The sequence below is a fragment of the Bombus affinis genome, chromosome 17, assembly GCF_024516045.1.
Source record: "Bombus affinis isolate iyBomAffi1 chromosome 17, iyBomAffi1.2, whole genome shotgun sequence".
NCBI lineage: Eukaryota > Metazoa > Arthropoda > Insecta > Hymenoptera > Apidae > Bombus > Bombus affinis.
Window position 1 is genome coordinate 2878273 of NC_066360.1, and position 24204 is coordinate 2902476.

General features: G+C 44.7%; 1 protein-coding gene across 13 annotated transcripts in view; it reads right to left on the reverse strand.

Annotated features, from left to right (window-relative positions):
* The window catches only part of LOC126926236 (uncharacterized), a 420584-nt gene that overhangs the window by 112071 nt on the left and 284309 nt on the right, over positions 1-24204 (reverse strand). Inside the window, exons 4-5 of one of the 13 annotated variants that reach the window (XM_050742492.1) lie at positions 22538-22792; positions 16138-16308 (exon numbers count right to left, since the gene is read on the reverse strand). The exons of 10 other annotated variants lie outside the window; for them this stretch is intronic. The gene's annotated coding sequence lies outside the window, so the exon portion shown is untranslated. Of the gene's footprint in view, positions 1-11541; positions 11735-16137; positions 16309-22537; positions 22793-24204 lie in introns of those variants that run through there. 2 more of the 13 variants (XM_050742491.1, XM_050742494.1) reach the window with 2 other exon arrangements.

Consider the following 24204-nt stretch of genomic DNA (forward strand, 5'->3'; position numbering starts at 1 on the left):
ACTGTCTTGAGTTTTGCTCATCTTGCAAGTCTGGGTCATTTTGGATCGACGAATTCTTTGGTCCTCTTCATTTTCGTCTATGTTCCCATAACATCTTTAATTTATCTTCCTTGAATCTGTCTTGAGTCTTGAGCGTCTTGAAGTCTTGCAATTGTTGTTCGTTTTCTGTCGTCAAAGCGACGATCGACGACTTCCTTGGGCCACGTCGTCTTTGCTCATGTTTCGATAACGTCTTGAGACTTGCTCAGCTTGGAAATCATCATCTTCAAGTCTTGCAAGTGTTGACCGTGCTCTGCCGTCAGAACGACGACCGACGAATCCTTTGGTGCTCCTCATTTTCATTTACGTTTCGATAACGCCTTTTATTTATGTCTTGTTCGCCTTAAAAATCTCGAGCTTTCGCAAGTCCTGAAAGTCTTGTTCGTGCCCTGTCGTCGAAAAGACGATCGACCAGACTCGCTTGGGCCGTGTCGTCTCTGTTTGCGTTTCGACAGTGTCCGTTGTTTATGTCTTGAACCTTTAAACTGTCTTGAGTCTCGGCCATCCTGGAATTCTTCAACGTCTCGGACGTCTCGATCGTTGTGCAAGCCTTGATCGTGCTCTATCGTCGGAATGACGATCGACGAATTCCTCGGGCTACTTCGCTCTTGTTTATGTTTCGATAAGATAAGCCTCTGCGAGCCTCCGCTACGACCTAAACATCATTTCCACTACCAAACTCCCGAGCCAAGAATATCGAATATCCCGCTGCTTCAGCACTGCCAACACGATCAACACTCGTCAACACAAAAATCGATTCTAGAAGCGCTTTGCTACAGAAGCTTACGATCGTACAACCGACACGACGATCGATATGAAACATCGACTACAACTGTAGCAATATGAAATTTCGACTTATTTTCGCAACTGTTTCAAGCCCTGCGCTCGACAAACGTAAAAGACTCGAGACCAACGAAGATTCAAGACTGACCGACGCTTCGCAGAGTTTTAAAATTCGAATCAGGTCGGAAGTGGCTCGAATTCGTCGCCGTGTAAACAGATTCGAAGCGTTTGCGAGTGTTTCACGTGCGACGCCGGTTCTCGCTTTTCCACGGCCACCGGTTTCCTCGTTGATCTTCGTCCGGGCCTCATGAATATCTTCACAGCCGCGATCGCCATTCTTCCCGTATTCTCCGGCTGTTCTCGCGTGTCAGGAGGTTTCCCAGTCTCTTAGCATTGGCGTCATGTAATCCTACAGCCTTGGTCGGCCTCAAGGACCGTCACGAGTCTCCTCGCCGAGCGTGCAAGCACGACGAAGCCGAGCCAAGGACAGCTGGCGCGGCCGAAATCTCGAAACCGTGCCACCGGTGCTTGTCCCGTCTCGTCCGAGTCCATGCAACCGACTGTTCTCTCGCCTCTGTCTCCTCAGCAACGTGGTCGAATGGACCCACGGACGCTCGCACGGGTAGAAAGTAGGTTTTGAAAGCAGTTGGCGTCGGTGAAGGGGAACGGCTACTGCTTTTGGTAATTTCGTTTTGGAATTTTGACAATTGTGCAGCAAGTTGCGACGCTTGTTAAACGCTTGCACAAGCAGCCGGTGAACCCAACAGATTTACGTATGTTGTAGTTGTAAATTGTACATTTGTCGTTCAATGAGTTGATTCTTGAGCGCTTGTTCAGGAACAATGTTGGATATATGCGATGCAAGATGGAAGATTGGGATGTGCAAAGTACGAAATAGAATAGAATGGAAACAAAATTATTAATTACACGAGAAGTTTCGTAATAAGTCGACGATATTTAGGGGTGGAATTCATGGAACTTGAAGAACGATAAGAATAGTTCGTATCAACGTTATCGTATTGTTCGAGTTTGTTGAAACCCCTGTTCAAATTCAACAGCTTCGCTGGGTGCTGAGTGTATGGACTTCGAGCGTGGCCAGAAATAAAAATCCATGCGTTGAGATGCAAGGAAGTCGATCTGACATCTTCCAGAAAAATGATCAGGTACGTAACCAAATGATGGGATACGAAACTAGTTGATCAAACAGCAAACACGTTGACGGAAATTTGTTTAATTCTTTCCAACTGCTGAATCCATTTCCTTAAATATAGCCAGCTCATTACGAAGTAGCCTGTATCCATACATTTGTACCGTAAATACGTGTATAGTACATGCTGTAAGAACGTGGTTGTAGAAAGGAACAACTGGAAGAGAGTTGCTCGTAGAAAGAAAAAGTGTAATCTAATTTGCTTTATCGCAATTAGAAGAGGAATTTTCTACTGATCTATATATATATACGTAAAACAAAATGAATAGGAATTATCAAAAAATCATTTATTACGAAACTTGTTGTATTTTTAAATACACGCACGGTATATGCTGCGAAAATGTGGTTGTAGCGAAGAACAACTTGAGGAGAGTTGTTGGTAGAAAGTGAAAGCCTAATAAACTTCGCTTTATCTCGAGGAAACGAGGAATTTGTATCGATGATCGTTGTGTGTTTGTAAATATAAATATGAATTGTGGAAAAAATCGCCTTAAAGAGAATATGAAGGAGAAAATAATTGCCAATAATACGGACAATTATTGCCAGTGTATTTTTGTTCGGAGAAGCTTACGAATCTTGTGAATGGAACGAAGATAACATTGAATTGGCAATATTTACGTGTCAATCGAAAAATTCCAAAAGCGGTAACGGTTGTTCAACTATGATGTGGCAATGCGTCTTTTCATTAGGCAGCTGACAGCTGTCGGTGTAGTGCTATGGCTTCCTGTGTACGTATTATATCGCTAGCTGAAGATCGTACGGTTGTGTGATATTTTGATTACGGTAAACCTGCAATCACTATCAATGGCGGACGGAAAAATTGTTGAAGTGGCAGTGGAGAATGAAAACGGCCATCAATAACTTTCAGGGAAAAAATCAATTTGACAAAGGATTATGTTTGTCATACTGTACAGAGGGTTTTAAAATTCTACAGGACGTATCTACGCGCCTTGATAGCTAGTTTTTATAGTTATTTTAAAAATACTTTACATGCGGAGAATGGCAGTGTCAAAGTCATCCGCGAGATTAAATAATTCATTACTTCACTTTGTATCTTTGTTCTATTGCTATTCTAACGTGCAAAGTTTTCACGATTTTTGTTCAAACGTATTGGAAAATTCGAGATCCACGTGTGAGAGGATCTAATTCATTTTTTAATAAATTCTTAAGGAATTAAAAATATTTTAACGTGTTCGTAGTTGGCAATTTCTACGCTTTTCCAGGATCAAACGTCCCTTGGAAGGAATAAAAATCTAACGTTTTATGCAACGAGCTTCCGTTACCAAGATAACGAAATAAATTATAAAATTTATATTCAAATTTCTCAGCTTATCATTTTCAACCAGCAAATTGTCGAAAGCGATTGTTAAACGAAATAAGCTTTCTACAGAAATAAGGTTAACTTCGTTTATACTTCTTCTACGCTACCTTCTTACGTCTTCCCGTTATCTTATAAAAGGACATAATTTTCTGTCACCAGCGACCAGGTACAGCTCATGAAAAGACGTAATTTTACGTGAACTAAACCTCCAAAATATCACGTTCCAAGGCAAAACAACGAAACAGTCGCGTCCAACCGATCGAAAGTATTTTCACACAGGGTAAAATCAAAGCCAAATTACAATCAGATAAAATTAACTACAAATAGAAATTAATTCAAACGCAAGCGTACATTCTCTAACATAAAAAGCTAAGGTAATTTTAGCGCATAAATAACTAAATAAAAATAAAGCAACAAGAGGCGTAAAACGTTCAATTTCACGTTACACGTATAACCGCGATAGCAGATATTCCAACATACAATAAAGAATACGTAACATATCTATATTGCTTCTTTTACCATTTAAAATGTCCCGTTTCCATGTGCATAACACGTTAACACGTTAACGTACATCTTAAATAACTAAATACATACAAAGACCTATTTTATATTATCCCTATCCTGTCCCCATTCTCATTAACTAAATCCCAATGCGTATGTTAATTCTGCCTCATTTACGACGAATAATTCGTGCGAGCGAAGAATCGCAGAGTCGCAGAAGTCGCAGCAATGGGCCGCGCACAAGTCGGCGCGCGATGAATCGCACGATTTCCACGAGTTTCCCGCGCAAAGCTCGCACGGCTGGCAACTCGTTTGATTAGTGGCCGGCGTAGCGCGGTCAGTAGAACGATTCCGCCGGTGGTCAGCCCTACCTCGAGCACGCTGCACGAGCTAATCGAACGTCTATATGGATGCGCAGTTCTAGCGTTCCACCTCCTTGTGATATATGGGTGGTTCAGTTCGCGTGTCCAGTGGGATTAAAAAATATGAAAAAAAGAGAAAAAGGGGGAAGAATACAGGCGAACAAAGAGAGACAACACGATTCTCCTTGCAGCGTGACAGTTATAGATTTGTGTGTACAGTTTCAGCCAGCTGCTTTCGCGCAAATACCAGCCACTTTTACTGGGCGATTTTGTCGTACGTTTTTGAAATTATTGCAACATTTTAGGGCACACTCGAGATAGGATGTTGTTGAGCGTTTAGAAAATTCTTTCAGAGCTTTGTATTTAATTACTTGACGTCGCTAATCTGTTTCTGGAAGGGGCCTGAATTGTTGTTTTATTGAATTTTTGTATAGATCTAAGTAACAATTTTTTAGAAAGCTTCCAGTCGTAAGGAACTTGAACGAATGAGATATAGCGTGTTCCTGCTTAATGTTCGTGTACTTAGAAATTGTCCCTCAATTATTAGCTATACTATACTGAAACTCAGAAAAACGTCGAAGAACTCTGTGCGAAATTTCGAACGCTTTGAATTACAAAGAATTACCTGGTGATCTTATTCGTTGAGCCACTAGAAATTGGCAAATAGCTTTATTCGTTCGTTCGTTCATATAAAATCGTATGACTTTACTTTTGAAAACCTGCGTGCAATCTTCATGTCCCTCAATTAGGATACTAATTAAATTAGTATAGTAGTAGTTATTAGATTTATAGCTATAGTATGGCTAATAATTGAGGGACATGAAGATTGCAAGCAGGCTTTCAAAAGTAGAGTCACACGATATTTAATGCATCGATCGACGCAGTTCGTTACTTGTCACGTTTTATAGAAAACATGTGGGATTATTATATGAACGAAGGAACAAATAAACCTATTTGCCAATTTCTAGTGGCTCAACGAATAAGATCACCAGGTAATTCTTTGTAATTCAAAACGTTCGAAATTTCGCACAGAGTTCTTCGACGTTTTTTGTGAGTTTCAAGCTACAGATGACTGTAAGGATAAATATGCTGAGAATTCGTATCGTCTGCAGCTGTTGGCCGATCAATGATCGAGTATCAATGAACACGATGGATCTGTATTGTCGGCAACGCGCAATCTGTTCAGCCTATCGATACTGCGCGGTCTGATAATTAAATAACGGAGCTGACGCTATGCCAGACAAATTAATGTCCCTAGTCAACGTGGCGAGCATTGTGCTGTTGATTTTGGACCCCTTTCCGGCGCAAATATCGCTTTAATCTCTTCAATCACTGTGTACAGACGACTTATCCCGTGTTTTTTTTTTTTCTCCATAGCGTTTCATCCGATGTGGACCAGTTAAATAAACACGAAATATTTCTTAGCAAGATACAGTATAGCTGTTTCGTAAAATACTTCGCTTTAATTCTCACAGCGAAATAAAAACGTATCCTCGTAAACAGGATCATCTTTCGTTGAATTATTCCAAAGAACAGAAATACCAGTTTCAAAGGTTTAAGATTTCCATGTATTTTAAAGGGCGCGGGAAATCGAAAAGAAAGAAAGCTAATAATTTCAATGAGTTGACGATCGAGAAATTTGTTGATGCAGAAGAATTAAATATACTCTTGCCGTTTAAATGTGAAATTTTGATTTCACATATAATCTGCTTCTTAAGTCGACTAAGTTTACCGTGGCATCATTTCCTCGGTCTTTGATATCTTCTCACGTTAAACTTAAAGTACACGATATCTTGCCATTCTTTTCTTATCATATTAAAGCCTGTCCCGTAATATACTACAAGCTTGATTATTCTGTGCAAAGTTCAAGGTTGAGTTTTAAGACGTTGAAGCTCAGCTGACCCAGATACCCTAACTTTATCCTATATAGCAATGTGTACTCTCCTTCAGAAACTCAACACTCGCGTACTATAAAATCCGCAAAATCCTTGTACACTAAATTATAATACGCTTTCAAGCAGGACTATTAATAAATTCAGATAATCTCGAGTATAATAATTTTCAAGGTAGCCAAAGAGTTTCACATTCTTGTAACTAACAATGATACAAACTCAGTGATAAACGCTTGGAAATCTGCCGCCTTGAACATGAAAACAAACGAGTAAAAGCGAAAGTAAATAGAAGAATCCTTCGCATTCACTAATTGCAAGCTGAAAAAGAAGAGTGCGACGGTTTCCAATCAGCTTGCAATTCCTAGAGCAAAGTTCAGTAATCGGTTTTGATAAGCACGTAGCCGTAGGCAAAAGCATAATTACGCCGGCAAAACCAGCTTCGGAAGCAACTTGCAGACAAAAATGTTGCATTCGATCGGGCATAACGCGCCGGTTAAGGGGTTAACGTGCCGGTAATTGATAAGTAGCCAAGTACGCGTTTGATGGCGCGACGTAAAGAAGCGAGGTAGCTATCGCTTATAATATTAACAGGTCCCTTTTGCTTTCCACTTGATCGAAGGCAGCTCGATAAATTACGAGACGCCCGCTCGTTGATTGGCCGCGTTGATTGCACCGCGATTATATCAGAGGGAAAAGTCGCGTTTCCGTAAGAAACATCGTGATCGAGGACAATTATCCGGGCTGATCGGTGGAACGGTCGCGTGGATTGCTCGCTACCGTGTTGCCAACCAGCGAAACACGGCTATTTCCCTGGCGCGAATGTTCCGCGTGCGTGAACACGCGCCAACCAAGACAGACGCGGATAAAACTTACGATCTATGTGAATTAACACAAAGACTTGATTAATGCGCTGATGATTTTAGCGCTGCTGTAGTTGTATCCGAAGAACAGTGAAAAAGTTGCGACATTTTTGCTGGTTCGTCGATTTGCATACTATTTGTTGGCCGAAAGGCTGTACTTCACTATGGTTTTTGCGAAAAACCGGTAATACCTGTAATATGTACCCTGTGCTGTAATAATCTGCAACCATAAGTATCGGAAATCGTAAAGCTAACCCGATGACGTTTAGTGTCTTTGACACCTCGTGTTAAAATCAAACGCACAGAGGATTTTGAGATTGGCTGGCAGTAGAGATACCAATGTTTAGAAGAATTTTTTAATTATCTTCCTATGAGACGTCCTACAAAAAGTACACACGGCGTAGTACACACGATGATTTGTGTTGAGATTCGAATATGAATTGATATTTTTATCGAGAGTTTGGCAACTTGTTGGACGCATTCCGAAGTGATTAGCGTTTGTGCATATGGAGAACGGTTAAACGACAAAGATATTTTCCAGGTAGATTCGCAAAAGGAATTACTCGACATCTGCCTTCGGAAAATGGTACTCTTTCGCAATTACTATAAAACAGCATCTACCACGACAAGAACTATAAAACGCAACTTTCCTCGAACCTTTCCCAATCTGCCACAAACCGAGACCCTGGGACCTCAATCCCTGGCATCGTAAACCCATCACGAATCTTCGTGTCCCTGTATCTGAAACAAATCGCAAAAAAAAAAAAGAGAAAGAGAAAAAGAACCAAACTAACCAAGACCTATTCACAGTCATAAAAAACAGCCATAGAAGCACCTAAATCCACAGAGCTGCTATAACCGCACCTAACCTCCACCTGTGCCGTATCGCGTGTCTCGCGCGGTGTGTAAACCGCGCGAGCGCAGCCACACAGCGAGCGGTCCACGTGATCGCGACGAATCGCGTTGAGAAAGCGAATGAAAAAGCGGAGGAGGCAAAAAGGGGGCGAAAAAAAAATTGGGGAAAATGCCCAGAAGATACGGAACGGTGGGAAGGAAAGGGAAAAACACGGCCGCTGGGAGAGCGCCGGAACACAGGCTACGATTAATCCGTTCTCCCTTGGCTGGGTCGCGTCGCATGTTTTCAGGTGCATATGAAGCTCCGCGGAGGAGAGCTTGTGCACGGCGAGAATGCCTGGACGAGAAACGTGCACCGGCACGCTGCAACTGCAGTGCGGGACTGCGGCGTTGCATCTGGCGAGGTGGCGTCGGAGGCTTTGCCAGCCGCAGAGGCCTGAAAGCTGTGTGCGAGCGGGAGACGCTTTTCAACGGCGAAGGAGAGACAGAGGAACGCGCGTATCGCGTACATGGAACGCGGCTGGAGGGACGAAGAGGGAGAGAAAAGTTCGGAGGAAGAAGACAGGCGTGGAGAGACGGATAAAGAGAGAGAGAAAGGAGAGCCACGTGGTTGCCGGTTCACGTCAACGTCGTCACACGCAGAGGAAAGAGAAACACCCCCCCATTCGTCTCCCTTTGCCTCCTTTCTTCCCCTTTTTATTCCCGCTCCAACCTTCTCGTTTCGCCATCTCGCTCGTACCAGTCGCACTTCTCGTTAGACCTTCTCCATTTAGCTAACGTACAGGGGCACACGCCCTCTCTGTCTCGCTCCCAACGATTTCTCTCCTCGTCTTACGGTCGTTTTTCTTCCTTTCGCTGATGTAATTGTCCGGCTACTCGTCTCTGTCCCACCATCGTCCACCGGTTCTCCCTTCGCTTTTTTCACCGTGGCTCTCTATCTGTCTTTGGTCATCTCGCTTTCTCTCTCACGGATTTCTCGTTTCTCTATCTATCAGTATTTGACGATGTTCCTGTCCCTCTCTTCCTTTCTCTGTCCTTTTTTCCAACGTGTCGCCGTTTCTCTCGCGTAACGCGCGATCTGGCCCGAAACAAAACTTTTTGACGTTTTTCGCGCACCCACCCTAGGAATATGGACATACGTCAACTACGTGTGTGGGGAATGCGCCAAGTCCGTAACGGGGCCACGGGATTGGTCCAACGGCTGGCCAATCCGGTTTCGTGCCGGCTTCGAGCGGGCAAGAGGGTGAGGGGGATGCTGCGTGGAAAGCGGCGGACTGGAGGGGAGGAAATCCAGCGGGATGAGGGAAAAGCAGGGAGAGTGCGACGGAGGTGCAGGGCCGTAGGATGCCGGTGGGGCTCGCGATCGAAGAAAAAACGGCCGACCTCGGATGGATCCGGAAGTTGATTAGGACGGACCGTCGATACCGGAGGATGTATTTTTATCTCAACTGAAACGTAAATGGCGTGAAAGTTATTGAGCGCCCGACGAAATCGTCGTCTTCCGACGCGCAGTTTCGTTAACAACCACTACCAACCAGTCGAGAATACTCGACAGAGAATTTCTCGTTCGTTTTTCGATCTATGATAAATAACGGTTATTTTCGCACGATAAAATTCATCCATCGCCGATGAATGCTTTTTACTATATCGGGTACGAAAAAAAGGGAATTCAACTTCTAAACGTACGTACGCCAAGTAACGGTAAATTAGTTTTAGAGAAAATTGTTGCACGTGAAAAAGAGTTTAGTTCGGTCGTAACGAAGCTTGACGTACGGCACTGGCTGGAAGGAAACACGATGGACGCGGGGTCCCGGGGGATCGTGAACAAGCGAACAAAGGATGCTTTGAAGGGAGAAGAGGAAGACTCGAGGAGAGAGCCTCGCCTCGTTCCCTTTCCCTGATGGCTGGCAGAGAGGGATCTCCGCTCATCTGTTCTTGCCCTGCGGTAGGTAGGTTAGGTGGATACATTTGGCTCTCTTTTCGTCTCTCTCTTTCTCACACGCCTGTGCGCTCCCCTGCCGGTCCATTCCTCGTGGTGGTGCACTCGGTGCTTCTAACGTATCCTACGAAAACCAACCCCCACAGGAACCACGAAGCAGAAGTATCCACGCGTTCTCGTTAGCTCTCCAGTATACGATATTCCCCTCGATTCACATAAACGTTCCTGTTTTCAATCGGTCCGATACGAGCTTTTTTACGTCGGAAATCACCGGCTTCTCAAAAAATATATCATAATCTTTTCTCATACCGCGTTGTATCATTTGGATCAATTTAACAAAAGGTAAACGTTATCGTGATTCTCGCGATGTATATCGCGCATACGATAGTCGTTTCAAGTAGTCAAGTAGTCGTTCTGAAGCGAAGGAAGTAAAAAAAAAAAAGCTTCGAGCATACGTCATATCCGATGTCACGCTACATTACACTCTGCTTTCATCGCGTGCGTATCTTGCGCGCTAGGGCTGAACGTAATGACTATTCCGTTTCTTCGGCACGTTTCCGAGTTATTTTTCAGCATCTCGGAAATTGCTTTTTTTCCCTGGTGCTGAACAGTCGAACGACGACATTTCAAGGGAAATCAGAGGTGAAGGGTGATCGTTGCGTACGAGTCGGTTGTTACATCACGGTTAGGAAAAAAACCCTAGAAAGGTACTAGACGCGCTGGGCGACGGTGTATCGCGGCGCGAAAAAAATTCCTAGCCAGCGTATAATACAATAATCCAGAGACGCGATGGCACAGCATCGTTCTCGAGGAGTCCAGGCAACACCGCCATCGCCGTCTCTATAATATTCTCGGAGAGATATTTCAGAGAGAGGGACTTCGGCGAAGCCTGTCTAACGACGCTGGAAGACCAGAGAAAGAGAGAAATATAGGTGCGCGGGCGCGCACACAGCCAGGCTGCGCGTTGTTCGCGTCGAATATGCAGCAAGAAAGAGAAGGAGGCAAAGAAGAAGAGAACGATCTCGATCCTCGTCCAACCAGTTCTTTCATTTCCCGTCTCTATCTATCTCGTTCCATCCACCTTGTCTATATCTCTGTCGCACCACCGCCCACTCGTTTATTCGCCCTCCTTCTCCTCCCTCTTCATTTCGCCTCTGTCATTTCTCTCTGTTCTCCCTTGCTCGCTAGGTCTCCACCATACATCTATCTTCGTTCCACAGCTATTTCGTAGCCGTTCTAACTCTGTCCTCGTCGCTCGCTTCGTCTCATTCCCTCCGTTGTTCGTGCTTCGAATGCCTTCCTCTCTCCTGGTTCTGTCCTTCTCTCGCTCGTATATCAAGCATCGCTTCGTCCTCGTTTCCCAGTCCCATTCCCTCGACTCTCGCACCAACACACTCGCTCGATCCGTCCATTACTCGCTTTTCTCGCTCTCCGTCGTCCCCTTCGCGTCTCCTGCCCCAGCCGGCCGTAATACTTCTCATCCCTCTCGCTTACTCTGTTATTTCTCTCCGACCTCCGTGTACGGCAGATACGCGCGCGCGGCAATAGCTGGTTTCAGGAGACAGAAAAACAGGCGGACAGAGAGGGAGGTAGAAGCGGGTAGGTGGGACGGGGAGCGTTCGAACGTAGAAAGAGGGAAAAGCAGGAGTGCGATACTCTGCGACGCGAGTCTAAGATAGGAAGAACGAACGCAGGCAGGGGGAAAAAGAGACAGAGGGAAAAGGGAGTGGAGGACGCAAAATCGTGTCCGAGCATTAACGCGGCCCTCTCTCTTCCACTTACCTGCTTGCTAGCTAGCTTGGTCGTTCTCAGCGGTGCCGGGTTCCTCCGTTCTTCTACACGCTGCTACCTCGTGCACCACGATGCGGCTGCTGCTGCGGGGAGGGATTTTAATTTCGCTGGATAAGTATTTATCTCGAAACGCGTGGAGATTCCGTAATGGACAAGGTGTATTTTCGGCGCGATGTAAATCAACGGACTTACCGGGAACTATACGTGCGCGCGCACGTATATTCCCATAAATCTATTTAAATATATGGCCGTGTGCGGCGCTCGTGCGCTATACGCTCTCGTCGTATAGAGCGCGGTAGAGCGTCGTTATATACATAGAGGAACACGCAGCTGGCTAACGTGTGTCCGTGGATACACGTGGGAGCTTCTTCTCGCTTTGACAGAAGGGAGAAGCGTGTCTAAATTGGGAGTGGAAGGTGGGGCATGCTCCGCAGAGAGAAGATACAGGACGCGGTACGGGGGAAGTTCGACGGAAGAAGAGACGGGGAATTATACCTTCTACTTCGTTCTTCTTTCGCCGTCGTTCCTATAGGAGGCGCTTCTAACGCGCGACTACACCCACGCTTGAAATCCCGTCCCTCGTGTGCGTCGAGGACGAACGAAGCTGGAAGGACGCAGAGAATACGCTGTGCGCTCTACCGCTGTTAGGACCCGTCGAGAGAAATGCCGGGACGATGAAAAAGTGGACAAGAGAGGGAGGGGCGACATTTTCGCGGAGTAGAACGACGATAGGGGGGTGTATAAAGGGACGCGCGAAATGGCGGCATGTGGAGGGGGACTACGAATGTCTGTCGAAAGGCCGCGCCGGCAAAAGACACCGGGAATCAAAGAGAACCGGCTGGAAAAACTGCACGGAGAGAAAACTGGCGCGAGAGAGGGAGCGAGAGGGCAGAGCGAGAAGATTAAACCGAGAGAAACGGGAACGGAGAACCGGAAGGACGGATGGCGCGGCGGGCAAAAAAGTTTGGCCGAAGGAGAGTAGGCAAAGGGAGAGGAAAAAAGGAGCGCGTCCGAGAGGGAACATGTAAAATTCAGCAAAGTGGCGGAGCATCGAGATAAACGAAAGGTCGGAAGACGAGGAGAAGGGGGAAGGGAACGAGGTGGACGGGATTAGGGGAACAATGGAATCCGGGGAATAGGAGGAGAAAGAAAGAAGGGAAGAAAAACAGAAGAATCTTGCAAAGGGAATACAATACGAACAGGATACCGTACGTAGGCTACAGGGTAAAAAGGAACGATGAAAAATTCGCCATGGAACGAGCGATCCGCGATGAAAGAAACGAGGGCAAAGAGGAAAAGAGGAAAAGAAAAAAGAAAAGGGGGTAGAGACAGCGGTGGCGAACAGGCCTTTGCCTGTTACGGTTCGCAGCGGGGAGCCAACGATCGGAATAAGATCGAGAGGATTGATGATTCCAATGGACGTGTTCGAAGGACCTTGCGTAGGTCGTGCTGGCTTCGTCCTTTAGCACCTACCATGCGACTGGCTGAGCACCAACTATCGATCGAACCAACGATATATACGAGACACGCTCGAACCACCGTGTACACACGTACTTACACACACGCTCACGCACGACCACGTTCCTGACCCGTAGGGGTCCGTGTGTGCCCGCGTGTACGAATGTACGTGCCTCGTGTCCTACGTGTGTACGTACACGTCGGGGTTATATATACATGTATATATATAGATCGATCGATTGCTGGCCATGGATCGATACGTGCGCGCGCAACCCACCCTCGTTTGCTCGCTCGCTCGCTCGAGGCTCTACGGTAAGGGTTGCTGCTGCCTAAGGTGTTCCAAGGGGTGGGAGGGGATCGGCGGCGCCTATTGGATTTCCACGGACTTTTTTTTATCCTTCTTTTCCGTTGCCCCTTTCCCCCGTGTCTCTTCTTTTTGAAAAACTGTAGATCGACCAAAGACTCGGTCTCGCCCGGATGATACCGTAGAAAGATTCTATGAATAAGTTGGCAACGTCCAGGATTATTTTTGAAAGGAAATCGCGCCACAAACATGTGCGTGCGAACGAAGCTTTTGCAACTCGATACTGTAAATTTACAGTACCGTCGGTATGTTTGGAGAAATCGTAGGCTAACAACGACGAAGAAGAAATAACGGTGAAAATTTGCCGGATTAGAAATTATTTCGCAAAAATCTATACGGAGTTCCTGCGTATCGTAACACGTAGAGAAGCACCCCGGTGTTCCCTTTGGAGAAACTTTTGTCCCCGACGTAGTGCACGTGCGCTTCGGCTTCCACCAAATCACGTTCCCCTGCGATCAACCGGGTCTCCTCAATTTGGATCAAGAGGAGAAGGTGAGCAGGACACGCTTTACGACGAGACGCACGAAGCGGTCGTGAACGAGCGTTAAAATATTCAGTCAACCGGGCCAGTTGGTCCTGCGCAAGTAGAGAAATCGCATTTCGGAAAACGAGCCCTCACGTATACCGCCGTTCGTGGCAGCGTGTGCGTGAAAGTTTTTCGTAATCGGCCCATCGACGAGGCGTGGAAAGTGTCGACGATCTAAGCACGCCGGCCGACATAATTAAAACTTCCAGAAAACATAATAACTACACAATTAAAGCGCGTCCCTCTGACTCTACTCTCTCTTGTCAGGAACAAGAGGAACTGCGGGAGAGTGGGAAGAACGGGGAGAAAGCGGGTTTGAAAAGCGACGAGGACACGCCGATGCTGGAAAGAGAAAAACCGAGAAAGATAGAGGGGAGGGTGGTTTCATGGTGAGGGTGGAAACCGAGAAAAAGAGACAGAGAGCGAGAGAGAAGAGGCGAAGCGGAAGGGAGACGGACGAAAAGAGAAGATTCCAAGCCGAGGGGGTGGATGGTGGTCTACGGCGAGAGGAAGGGGGTAAAATGATGTAAAAATAACAAATTGAAACTGCTGGCCAGGAGGGTTGGATAACGCGAGGAGCAACGAGGACGAGGTTCGCCGATATTCCCCGAGCTAGACGAGAACCACCGATCTATATAGTTACCGGCGAACAGAGACGGAGTGGCAGGATGAACGAGACAGCGAGCAGCAGAGAAGGGTGGGCCAAAGGGGTGGCACAAGTAGATTTCAGTCTGGTGGGGGTGCTGCCAGAGAGCTCCCCTCTTCGGCGGAAAATAGGGGAGGGTTGTCGTACGTGTTAACGCGGCTACTATATATATATATACATATATATACACATATATCTAGAGATACATACATATATATACATGTAAGTACCTATATACGCACATAGCATATACGTACGTGTACATACGTACATACGGTATATACGTCATATGGAATGCACGTATGTGTATATACGTAGAGGTACCAATGATAGTCCACACCCATACGGATTCCTATATACGCGTACCCCTTTCCCTCCAGCTTCAGCCTCCCTCTCTATCCTGTCTCTCTCCGAAATCAGCCATCCTCGTCACATCCACGCAGTTTCACGGCGTGAGTGTATGTGACGCGAGGGGCAATGCTCCATCGTGCAACGTGGAAATTTAGTTCCCTTCGTGTACACACACGTACGGAGGAAGCGTGATAGTGTGGGTGTAGCAGCCTGCGGCTGTGTGTGGTGCTTTACGACTCGATCGTAGCGTTAATGGCACCGCTGTCTGAGTGTGTAGGTAGCGGTGCACACGGGAAATGTGCTCGTGCCCGTCAGAGAACGCTTTCGACGTATACCATCCACCGTACTAGGCCAGCCAACTATATTTCGCGCGACCGAGCAGATTTCACTAATACGAGGAGCACGGCCCGCGTGGAATACGTACGCGCGCCTCATGCAGCAACCCGTCCCTCGCGATACTACACGTGGCGATCGACGAGGAGGGTTGCGTTGCGAACCAACCCCCGTCCATCCCCCGTTTCGCACACTTTCTTTTTGTCGTCTCTGTTACGTTCGTTTAATTCACGCTTTTCCTGGTCACGCCGTCACTGTCGTCGAATCGAGCGTGAACCAGAGAACGCGTGCAAATGGCTCGATCAGGCAGACATTGTGCCGGTTCGAATTGATTCCGCGAAAGGATTCACCGGAGTAACTTCGCTGGAAAGAGGACGATATCGTTTCAGGCACACCGTATTTCAGTACATTTCTGGAAATCATCGGGAATCTTGTTATTTTGACGGTTTTGTCGCGTCGCTGCTATCTCGCTGGTCGATATAGTTTCGCGGATTTTCTAGAATTTTACTTTCTCTACGGAGGAAAGGTAGATTTTTTTTAAATTTCGGACAGGACGGATAACGGAGCAGGTTTCCAGCAGAAACATAGAAACAGGAGCATCGTTGGGAATAATTATAATGCTAACGTAAGATTTTAACATATATTTGTTACGTAATATATAATATATATCTGTTATATAATATAAACGATTAGTCAGTGATATAATTCCATCTTGAAATTCAGATATAAGTCTGTTCTTATTCTGTGTGCATTGTAAAGTGACTGGAGGATGATAAAATATGCATACATGCTCCATCATCAGCACCACTTATTCTTATAACTTCTCCAAACAAACTTCCATAAAACTGAATATTCTTAATGAAAACAAGAGAACGATCTTACTCCTGGCCTGCCAGCAAACTGTATTACCTTGCACAGTTCCATGTCACGTAGCGAAACGATCCTCTTGTCAATCCCTGCATTACAGCAAATCCACGAATATATAAATTCCATCGCATCGTCGTTTGATTTCCTCCTGTCGAAGGGTGGGACTCTGCGAGCCTCCGAGAGGAACACGGGGGAAGCTCGTCATCGCAACTGCTGAAAGAAAGTAAAACACAAAGTACAAAATATTCGATTCGATGGAACTACCGACGAAACGCGTCGAAAGAAACTCGCTGATTGAGATCTATATATGTATAGATTTATATATCGTCATATCGTTTATCGACAGGCCACAGACCAATTATACGCATGAAAATCAAAGAAACTGTAACTTGAAAAATACGGAAGCCACCTACACAGCGAGGCTACGCAAGGTACGTTTCAACCCTATTCCATGAAGAAGGGTCGAAGCGGTCAGCGTAACAATTGGCATAATTAAGGGAACACGTAGGGAAGAACGGGTGAGAAGAGCCGTATCTTGAACGTACATTGTTCACACGAAGAATATTATTTCTGTTTGTGTTCTTGCAAAGTTTATGGAAATTGATGATTAAGAAAAGTAACGTCACGTATCTTTCTTCGATTTGCAAACGGTAGCTTATTGGGAGCATCAAGAAGTCATAATTGCAGTTATCAATGGCCAATAGACATACCAAGTTAGAGAAAGCTGGAAATCTTAGGAATTTCCCTAGAACTGTCCCAATAAGAGAGATCTTACTTTTTCTATGCCGAGTTCCATACTTCTGACATGAGATTTAATCAGAAATACAATAAGGTCAGCCAATTCAACTGAGCATTTGAGATACCTGGATAACGTAGGAAGTTAGGCTACTGCATTATGTAGTACAAAGTATAGATTGGTAGCCGGTTAAATGATACAAATTTAGTACACTTCAATAGGCTTGATACTAATTGATGTAAATACTCTAAAACCTAATTAATTACCATGTGAAGATTGCGAATATAACTGACCATCTGAGACGTCCAGATAATCCGTGAGACATCCGAATATCCACGACAGTTCTGATACTTTTTGATTCCAGGTTAGGCTACTGTTGCTATGTAATAGAAAGCACACATCGGTACAACCAGTACAAAATTCAATATAGTTGGACCAAATCAATTAGTGCGCAGAGATTGAGCATCAAATTTCAAATAATCATTTGATATACCCGGATAACCTCGGAAGTTAGGCTACTGTATTATGAAGTATGAAGTGTAAATTGGTAGCCGGTTAAATGACACAAATTTATTGCATTCTACCGAACATCTGAAATACTCAAGCACCAGGGTACCCGTGAGACACCCAGGTATGCAAAAGTTAGAGATTAGGTTACTACATACGCTGCGTAATACAAAAAGCATAGGTTGTTGGTAGTGAGTTTTAAATGCAAAGAAGAATCCGCTGTCAGCCCGATCATCGTACTTGTGCATATGTAAAGGCTGAAAATAAAGAAATCTCGTCTCGAACGAATGAACACATACAATGCAACCGGTCTCACCTTAAAGCGGTGAGAATGTCCGATCAGCAGCTTCTTCTTTGTCGGTTCTAGCGAGTTTGTTTGTCGCATCGAGGTTCTCATGTAACTGTCTCGTATGTGTCTCGCGAAATAGCCGGCCACGCGGGTAATTTTTCCGCATTTGGTTGACCCCGCCACAGCTTTTACCAACCACCATCCACCCACGCCAGACTCGATCGACTTTGACCGAAAATTGCTTTAATCGACAACGCTAGGCACAATAACAATCGACACACAGTTTAACCAATTGCTTGCAGCGAGCTTCGACCATTCCATTCGCGTTGGCTGTTGCTCGTTCCGCGTTTTCGCCGATATGTTAACGCGACTAGCGAATGGATCGGCAAGTGTAAAGGGACTCTGTGTTAATCGCGGAAGATGAGTCTTCTACGACTATGACTATAAAATCTGTTCGTGTAGGAGAACAGTTGGTTGAAACGCTGTTGAGCGAGAAGACAGGAAAAAAGAAGTAAGTGGACTGGGTGAAAATAGTTGGACATTTTCTAATTAACAGGGATGAGCAAAATAATTAAAACCTAGTGCAAGGTAGGTATTTTCTTTTGTCATCGAGCAACGAAGATTCACGCAGTTTCGATTCCCAATTTGCTAGCTGCTATATTTCTCGACCGGCGGACTGGCGCCGTTACGGTCGAGTTGGAAGCTAAAATGAAAAAACGAAGGCGAAAAATCCGAAATTCGAAGATATTTACTCGAGGAAGCGCATTAGCCTTTCTCGAGTGGAAAACACGGGGAAATATTCAGAAACGGAAATCGGACTGGAAAATAGCGGCGACGTGTGCGCCGCTGCGTGCAACCCGATGGCCGAACAACATTTCGACGAGAGGAACGTTATTTAAACAGCGACCAAGCGGATCCGAAGGAGGTACATTTTTCCAAATAAAAATTCATTTAGCAGGCAACGGGTTCGCGGTTGTCCGGCTTTTGCGAAACCGGAAAACTCATTGCGCCGAAAGTAGCCAAAGTGCTTTGTACAATTAAGCGAGAATTTTCGCGAATCAGCACCGAATTAGTATTAATTAACTCGCAATTCCAACGGAATTCCTGTATAATGAACGAAACAATTTCGTCGGTGCAATAAAGTTCACTCGAAAGCTACGAATAATTTCAATCATAATTTTTCTCTATCCTTCCTTTCGTCTATCGATTTTCCCTCGGTCCTTCTGCTTCCTCAGGAATTCCTATTACCATCATTATCATAATAAAAGGTTACATTTTCTTCTTTTATTAGGCGCAGAGAAAGGGATTCTGCGCGTTTTAGATTTTACATTCCGTACAGCGTTACTTCTCCAACGTACGATTTTCCGCAATTCTTTACATCGTCGATATTTAAATTTCTAACTATGTACGTTTTTAACGATACCATGAACTATAGACGTACGTGTCGAAATTTACATTGGTATAATGCGTTCGTTCGATTAATTCAATACGTTGTATCTTCCTGGTGAAACAGTTAAGATAACGGTTTCTCTATCGTTGATAGTCGATAAAGAGGAATTTTTCTTATTGGATCGAAGAAAAATTCTGATCGCGATAGAGCTAAGAGTACACTGTGCTTGTCGATGAAATTCATACTTCTCGTCGCATCTTCGTTTCGTCTCAGTTCGATGAAAATGACGTTGACGGCGCTGAAAAACATGTTCTTCGGATAGCAGAGTTGCATTTGTTCGAATTCACCGGGGGAACGAACAGTCCGTGTAACTGCAATTCGTACACCTAACCGAGAATTTCTCCGATTTTCCTTATTACCTGTGATTCTTCCTTCATTCGTACAACGACGGTTCATTTAATCAGCTACTAATTAAAATTTCGTCGTGGTGAGTGAGATTCCGTCAACGTAGCAGCAAAGATTTTCGAAACTAAACTGTGGCTCGAGTGACCGAGACCTGGCGATAATTTCCAAAGGTGGAAACCATAGAAGAACCATAGAAAAACTAGGAAGTGATACCAATTATATTTCGTCTCGCTTATTCATTCAAAAGATGCCATTTTTCAGAAATGAAAATTGTGCTCACCAAGCTACAAAAAGCTACAGAATTTCCTTCTCCATCTAACACTATTCCCTCTTTTGACAAAATGCAAATCGACTTATCATCTCACTGAGAACCCACAGCCAGGCAATGATTTCTCGTGTTCAATTCGTCCGGACGTTTTATCGACACCATTAGTCATCCGTAGATCTCGGCCATGATGTCGATCGTTGACTTAAGCCTGATTCACGCAAGCGGTCAAGGTTACTGTCAGATTACGATCAACCAAAATCTACAATTTTACCGAGACGTTCGGACTAAACAACCGAATCCCGTGGCAGTGTTTCTCATCCTCGTTCGTTCGCTCGAGCCAGCAATGACATCGTTTTCCAAGTTCTCCAAATCGTTGGCGGTCGCAATTAGACGATTAAAGCAGTTGTATTGGTCATAAAGCTTCTATATTCCTATGGTTTTATTATTATATCATGATCATCGTATTTTATTATCGACTATCATATTATCATATTATCTTACCGATGTGTCGCTGCACTGTGCTAATTGTACGAAACACTTGTTAACCAGCGAATTGAAGAAAACGAAGCGAAGTAAATTTCGCCAGTGGAAACGATCGCGCCGAGAAGCTCGCGAAGGAACAGCAGAGTACGCGATACTCTTTTCCTTTTCTCTGTAACGTTTTGTGTTCCATGGAGCCGACTTTGACGGCTCTCAAAGAACTAGACGCGTTTTACGGCCGTTTCGTTCGGTTTGGATATTCGATTTTTCGTTCGGACAACGCACCACCGACCCGGTTTCCCTTCGCCGTCGGTTCAGTTCCAAGCTTTTTTGTCGTGGAGAAAATCCCTGTTTCGTAGCTTTGTGGCCGGGCTCGGATGGAAATCATCGCAGTCGAAGCGGCGACTTATATAATTACACGACAGAGACTCGTTTACATTTCGTTAAGGAACAATTACCGCGTGCTACGCGTAACGAGATTTAAGGAAACGCGATAAACGCTTAATTCCACGGGAAACTGGTCGACAACTTTACTTCCGGCCAGCCCTTCTCCGCCACTTTGTGCCACGTTTTTATCACCATCGAACACCGTACGAACAGCAAACGCTGTTCCGAGACGCGGGTAATTTTCCATCCTGCAAAGTTGCCTGCTGAAACGCTAATTTAACGTTGCATTATACGCCGTACATTCTCTTTTCTGTTTATTGATTCGCGCCGCTGTCAGTTATACGGTATAACACAATCGATATTATTATTATTATTATTATTATTATCGGTATTCTTGCCGCTGCTATTACTAAATAACACTAGTCGAAGTAGCCGCAAAAATGCTCGACCGCCACTAGAGTGGCCGGGATTCTGCCATTTTCCCGATCGAGATCGATCATTTGATCAATCGGTAAACAGTTGGCGAACAGCCGGCGATCATCATTTCGTGCTTGTTAATTATAATACACGTTCATTAAGTATTCAAGTGATAACGATGTATCGATTTTTAACCGACGACGAGCAGAAACATTGACGGGATGTAAAATAGGCGATGCTATTATTGTTGCTACCAATTACAATTCACATGCAAGAAATAAATACAAGGTGGTACAATCGTGCGCAGAATATTGCAACAGTTGGACGAGGCTCGAAACGCAAGGTTTCTAATGCAATTAACGGAATTATAATTGATGGATGCTTAAATACTTTTCCTTGTCTATTTCTCTTTTCTTATACATCTGCCTCCCCTCTGATCCACTCTATTATACTGCAACTAAAACTGTGACAACTTTTGGGCTTCTCCTCTCCATTATTGTTTTCAGTTTTATTAGTTCTTCTCCAGCCTTGTCTAGTATTTTTACTGCATCCATTGGTCTCCCATTAACGGGATTATAATTGATGGATATGAAATAGTTGTGGCCATTACGTTTATCGTTATTATCGTGCAAGTACGAGAGCGGCGAGCTGCGATGAATGAGAACCGCGTGGAAATAACGAAACGTATCCTATAAATTCGGTGGAAACGCAGCGACGATAATAAAAAGGACACAATTAAGGCACCTGTGTGTTGTAAATACGAAAATAGTACAAGAGATATGGTATACCGTGATTAAATTAATGCTAGTATTAATTAATATCTACCGTTGATTATAATAAATTATGGCACGCTATTGGTAGGAATTAAAGAATCATTTAATATACTATTATATTAACGTAATTATTCTATCGCATCGTATTAAATGGTTCGCCGTAGGTTATGCGAATTGTAGCAGGATCTGTTATCGCGCGAGTTTTATGAAAGTGCAATGGGAAACTTGAACTTAACTAAGACATCTTATTATTTATCAATTGCCTTCGCGGTATACAAATAGATAGTTAATTACGCCTGGTATAAATAAACAGCGGCTACGGGGAGCGTAGCAAACGCTCAAATAAAGTACTTAAATAGGCGAATAAAGAATTAGCCTAAACCACTAGCCAAACTATTCGAGTCAAGAGCAAATTGATTTACAAACTGAACGACAAACAGCCGACGAGATCGCCGACACTTGCAAACGCGACGTCGCCAGAACGATAACGAAAATGCTGCGAGAGGCGGCGCGCGAAATCGAATTTTCTATCGGAAGACACGAGAGATCGATCCGTTGGATCGCGACGCACGTTGGTCGAGAAGCGGCAAGGTTAACGGTGTATCGATTTCCGGTGCAAGAGCGGCGTTCGACGGCGGTGGAAGGAGGCGAAAGAAGAGAAAAGAAAACGGACGAACGGAAGAGTTGCGTGCGCGTAGGAAAGTACGGGAGCGAGCGAGTGGCGCACGCCTTCGCCCGCTTTACTTTCACCACGCACGGCAACCAGAGAAGGAAAAGAAAAACAGCATACCGCGAAGGAAGTCGGTTCCCACGGCGTCTGCGAGCTGGCGCGTACGCGCCTCCAAGAGCCGGAAGTGGCGACCGCGACCGCGACCTCGGCACCCTCCTCCAGCGTCGTGCCTGCTCCGCTTGTTAGCTCGTCCAGTTCAGACCCTCCGTGATAATGGTCGTTAGAGAAGTCACCGGTTTCCCCGTGCCATTAAACCGCAACATTTCGCGATTCCAGCGTTCCAGCTACCCCTCGTGTTTCTAGCGGAATTATCAACTGTAACGCGAAATTCAAACCACTTCTCAGCGGTTGCCATTCTTAAGGCGTTTTTACGCCGGTAACGCGTATAAAGAAGGAGTATGTGTGTGCGCGTGTGTGTTCTTTTTATAACATTTATTGGCCAGTAGATGAGTATTATATTGGTATCTCGTTCGCAATAAACAATGAACTTCGGTCGTGGGCTGGTTTAGGCAAAAGTACCGATACGTGACGGTACGACATAGCCATACAATATTTTGTGTGCCGAAATTACATTTGTTAGCTCGCTATTTTTAAATTAGATTTAAGCCGCTGTAGGGCGGTGCTCATATACGACATTGTTATATTTATTTCCTATCTCTGTTCTAAAAACTTGGTCGCGAAAACACGACAGCTCGTTAGTCTATTTGGTTTCGGAGGGGCTGTGGGATTTTAGGAAGCGGTGAGAGAGGGTGGACTGGGAGGGGAAGGGAGGGGTGTGCTGTGGAATTATTTACAATATTTACACTATTTTACACGGTGGGAGATTTGAGCATCGTCGTTTTGTGCCTCTTTCTCTTGTTATTATTATTTTCATGTGTGTGTATGTGTGTGTGTGTGTGTATGTAGGTGCGTGTGACTTTTCTTCGGCGCTTCGAGGGAAGCTCAGACTATTTTTATCCGAAGAATATTTCACTCTGTATATTGTCATTTTCGTTTCTTTATATCCAGATTCTTATCCGTCACATAATTCCCTTCTTCCGCTCTGTCTTTCTTTTTTCCTCTGCCCGTTTCTGTCACCTTATTTTTGTCCCACAAATACCTCAGTCCATATTTTGGCGTTTTTACTCTTTTATGTTGAGATCCTTATCCGCCGTTAATTCCCTTTTCTCATTTCGTCCTCCTCATTGCCTCTGTGTGCGAGTGTGTGTCAATAACACACGATCACCCATTACGTGCTAACCGTGTCTAACGCCGTTTTACTTGGCTGTTCTAATGGGTAGCCGGTAGTTGCCGCGTGGCCAAGGCCTCTGGCGTATTAAAAGCCAATTATTACGAAATGTAATAATCCCTTGAAAAAAACGGCGGCCACAGCTGGCTATTTAAAAAGATACTGCCGGCAATTCGTGCACTGCGGCTACAGCTAAGCCGTGATAATGATTTATCAATTAATATTACCAATATTTGGTGGTATCAACGTTACTAAACCTGATAATTCCTTGAGAAAACGGACCCTGCTGTGACTCGAACTACTGACATAATTAAGATATTTTAATAATTCTTCGTGTCTTACTTCTTTTATCTTCACTTCTTATTATCCCAATTAGCTACAAGGATCCTCTAGATTCATTGCATTAGGCAATTAGACATCGTAAGTCATCGATTCGTAACTTTTCGTGGAAATCCGTGCCAGTCGATTATACTTTTTAATGTTTATCTATGTCGTTCTT